Source organism: Onychostruthus taczanowskii, unplaced genomic scaffold (assembly GCF_017590055.1).
Source record: "Onychostruthus taczanowskii isolate IOZ18803 unplaced genomic scaffold, ASM1759005v1 scaffold20, whole genome shotgun sequence".
Classification (NCBI taxonomy): domain Eukaryota; kingdom Metazoa; phylum Chordata; class Aves; order Passeriformes; family Passeridae; genus Onychostruthus; species Onychostruthus taczanowskii.
The window spans coordinates 15,658,629-15,663,543 of NW_024499240.1; positions in this window are offsets into that span (position 1 = coordinate 15,658,629).

Sequence of the window (4,915 nt, forward strand, 5' to 3'; positions counted from 1 at the left end):
CTTTGCCTGCACCAGGTAAAGAAAAATAATGAAGAGAGAAAATAGAGTGGGCCTGTCTTCTGTGAATCAATTTCACAAAGAGGGAAGGCTGCAAAGAAATTTAAAAGATAGGAAGGGATATTAGGTCTCCTTTATGCCAAGTGCATGGGTTGGTATTTTTCTGTTCAGTGTCTGAATGTTTTAATCCTTCTTGCCTGCACCAGGTAAAGAAAAATATAAAATTGAGTTGTTGGATTCTGTTTGTGCAAGGGTTGGTAGAGGACAGAAAGGCTTATCTTGGAATAACTTTCAATTACTTTCCAGCTACATTAGTGAATGCTGTTAAGTGAGCAGCAGGTCATCTTTATGAATTTTTTTTGATACTGAAATTACCTTCTTTGCCTGCACCAGGTAAAGAAAAATATAAAATTGAGTTGTTGGATTCTGTTTGTGCAAGGGTTGGTAGAGGACAGAAAGGCTTATCTTGGAATAACTTTCAATTACTTTCCAGCTACATTAGTGAATGCTGTTAAGTGAGCAGCAGGTCATCTTTATGTATTTTTTTATACTGAAATTATTGTTGATTTTTAATAATGTCTATTGCTTCTACATAAGAAAGTCAATAGGTCAACTCTTCATTTAAAAATTGCAATGTTATATTATAATGTGGGTTTTTTTACATTATGCACTTTGAAGATACATAGTATACAATTGAGGTAACAAAACCTGTATGAATTTTCGGCTTTGTTTGTTTTCTTAATAAAACAGTTTTTCTGTAGGCCTCAAGCCCCCAAGAAAGAACATGTGATAAGTATATTAATATTTCAATTAAGATTTAAAATGGTATTAGCCCATCCCAAGTAATTCTTCAAGGTTGCTTTGTGTGAAAATAAGATAGGACACAGGAACAGTAGTTGTGGCAAAATACAGATGAGAAGTTCTAAGATGTTATAAAGAAAATAAGATCACCAAACATAATTATTTTATATCTCAATGGTGAAAGAATGGCATGAAGTTATGATGTTTGCACTGTACTTTCATTAAAGTCATGCAATGCCTTAAATACACTGATTTATTTACTGTCAGGCAGGTAGGGTGTAAGAGGGAAATCAATAAGATCGAAGAAGAAAAGGTTTCCCTATAAAAAGATTAGAAAGATAAGTCCATTCAGTTTAGACAGAGGTTACAAAGAGCAGAGCAAAAGCATATTGAATGAGTGTGATTTAGAGAAAGTCACTAGAGGGTTTTCCTTTGCTGTTTCATGTCAGAGAAGGCTGTAAATGCACCCTTAGAGATAAAAGGACGACAAATTTTATTTCCAAGTAAAACAAGATTATAAAAGTTCCTAAGGTCATTAAGAGAAAACACTAAAAAAAAAAAAAAAGGCAGAGAAGTGTGTGGACCACAAAGCACTCTGCATCTGGTTAAGGCATTACCTGCAGGTGTCACACTGCAGGCAGAGGTGCTGCTGACAGGGCAGCAATTTTGGTTCTCCTGATCTACATGTGTATCAGAAAAGGCAGGTCTCGAGCACAGCTGGCTTCAAACTGAGCAGAATTGGTATCTAGATTTAAAAATGTCCTGAGCATTGTCTTCTCCAGCAGGAGAAGCTCACATCACAGGAGTTGTAGAGATTTGTAAAGAGTAAGGACACAAGAACTGACCAGGCAAAGGTTGAATGCTGGCAGGAGCTGAAGTGAAGGAATCAATGCTGTGAGCCAGCCTTCAGCTGCAGAAGGCAACCTGTCCCAGGTTTTTGTGTCCCCATTCCAGTGTCACACTAACTCTGCTCCATTCCTGGCAGCAATTGCTGTGTGCCTGTGTCAGACACCTGCCCAAAGGGGACAGGAGGTGGCTGTACTGCATTTGCTGTGGCAGTTCCCATTCTTTTCCATCTTAGAATGACTTTTTCCCCCTTTTCCCACTCTAGCCTTAGGCCAAGGCAGGCAGGATGTGAAAAGACACTGTTGCTGCAAAGTGATTATTAACTTTTTAGAGACATGCACTTGTTCAGCTTCATTTTCTTTAAGGGTCCTGGTCACTTTTTTGCTATTAAATATCTCATCTTTCTGTCCTGTAGTGTGACTGTTGTTTGTAACTGATGCCAGTTTTTCACCCAAAGATGGTCAAGAGATATTTGTCTTGCCGACTTCATCTGCTTTGACAATTTCCATTTTTATCTCTATAGTCATACCTGGATTTCTATGTTTTCAAGTCCTACCAGCAAATTCAGGCAGAGAGGGAGGCGAAAGGAGACCTGATCTTCAGTAGCTTTGTTGCAATTCCCAGTGACTTCTAAAGCCTGTTCATCATCCAGTGCTAGAAATCTAAGTATAACAAAGCCCCAAATATAGAAAATATCTCACATGGATTTAGTAATACCACAGAATGCTGAAGAAAGAGGAAGCCTCAGGTACTTGACACACTTTCTCTTGCTACAGCTTTATGCAATAAGCGTGGCCCATGCCAGAGAGCAATGGTTGTTTGCTGCTGTAAACAAATCATCCTTTGAAATAATAAACTACTTAACTGAAGAAAGCACTTGGAACTTGGGATAAGTTATAATTTCTGGAGCAGGAGTACAAGTCCATAAGAAAGTTTGAAAAGAGTAAAGAATCTTCTGTTGTATAAGCAGGAACAGCTTGCAGATTTTTTTCATCTAATGACTGAGATGAGTTCTGTGTTTAATCATTTTTCATTTTTTTAAGCAGTTTCAGAATTTTATTCTGCTGTGGCAGATGAGAGCCAAGACTTATGTTGCAGCTTTATAAGTCACCAAATAAAAAGGGCAAAATGAAAAGATTAGCCAGAAGAGTACTTGCCTGAGACCATTTTTGTCTTAAGTAATTAGCCCTAAATGATACTGGTACTTCTGGTATAGGTCTTCAAGTTCTGGTTTACTGCATAGATTTTTGATTGTAGCTTTCCATTGGTATAGTCTCAGGGAAAATTGTTATTGGACTGACATTTTGTGATTGAAAGGTGTTTCATGGTAAATAATCACCATTTGTACAAGCCTACCCACATTTACAGGATGTCTTACTTCACAAATCCATATACAACATTTTAGGTGGTTGTTAATCTGTATAAAGACATGATTTAATAGCCTTTCAGAGAGCTGTTTGAGAAAGATTCTATTTTTTTTTTTATAAAGAAAAGCATTAATAAGATTACAGTGCAGAGCAGCTGTACAAAGCTTTCATCTTGATATATAAAGAAGGTGCAAGTTTATTTTTCATATTTCTTCTTCTAAGTTCTTCTAGAGGCTTTATTTCTTTTGTAGTAAGCACTTTAACTGTACTTGCATTAAGACATACTGCAGTAGCTGAAGTCAAAGTAGGAATGTTTATAGAATATGGCATCTGATCATATAGCAGTTTCATGACTTCAGATTTGTATTGGCAAATCTATAATCACTATGCAGTTTTAATCTTTATAGATTTCCTTTTTTTGTGCTTCTGGGAATCTGCACCAAAGTGAAAGCTGCAAAAGACATGAACACATTTCTGTCTTCCTTTTGCTGAGCTGCTTAATAACCCTTTATACCTCATTCCAGTCCAGGTGAAATATCTGGTAATATCTGATCATGTGGGATGTCAGCTGCATTTTGCCAATTAACTGTGGGGAAAAATTCACTCCATCAGAGGGTACCCATGCAGGGGACATTATCTGGGACCAAATTAAATTGAATTAGTCCAAAATCCCTAGTTCAGGTTGTACTGCTGGTTGAGCAGCTGGCCTTTGAAGTGCTTTTACTTCAGCACCAAGAGAAAATGCAGCAAAATTGCCTAGTTATGTTATTTTGTAGTTAGTACACTTCTCTGGCTCTGTGATGTATATTTGGCAGATTGATTTGAAAAATTATTAGGCTTTATACAGTGGCCCTCACATAACCCCTGGCAAAGTTAATTAGCAACTGGACATTGTTTGGGGAGGAAATGATTGAATAAATATGAGAAACTAAGTAATTTTAATTCTAATTCAAAATGTTGTTGTTTTGTTTCTTTTGTCTTTGTGCTTCTCCAATAGCTTGGGTAGCAATTGCTGATAGCTGGATTCACAGCAAGGCAGCCCTTTTTGGGGATCAAGAGTAGCATACTTTTAGGAATAAGATGTATGTGGTGAGGATCATCAAGTGTACTTCTGAAGGTGCATTGGGCTGCCTTTGTTCTCTCGAGTCTTTGATTTAAAGATTTTGCCCAACAGTAGAGAGTCCTAAGAAAAAAACCATCTCCTTTAATGTGCAGCCTTCAGTGCTCTTCCCGTGTCCCACTTGCAATGGTTTCCTGGGCTTAAGACTGTCTTTCCTTCCTTCCACACTGGTTTTGGTGGGTGAAGCACCAGATATGTTCCCAGGGAACTGAGCATCTCTGAGGGACCGTCTCATCTCAGGGGTTAGAATTACTGCTTTGGTTTCAAAAATTGATTTTTCCTTTCCATGCTTAGGTCATTTTGTACTGTTGCCAAATTATGACAGGTATTTGGATAAAGTAGGATCTCCCTGTTGGCTTATCTGAGCAAAAATGAAAAAAGTCACTCAAATGCCTTTTAAAGAAATAACTTACAAAGGTTTTTAGTTGAAAATAAAAGTTTCACTTTTTTCTCAGAGTTAAAGTCCAAGCTCCAGTGGCAGTGTAAGTAAACACTGATGTTGCCACCATGGGTTACATTTTAGTGTGAAAATTACATTGCAGACACACAAACTGAAACTTCATAGGTTAAAACTTTGTAACCAGGGACTTTTCAGCTGAACTCTGCAAAATAAGGACAAAAAGCAAATTATCTAAACAGTATATTGCATCAATGTGAACTGGAAGATTTTTTGATTTCTGACAGTCTGTGCATTACCTGAATAACTACCTTTATTCCAGTTCCAAATATTCGAGGTTAATTTAAAGGCTTGTGTTTATCTCTAAGACATAAAATCTCTATTTGC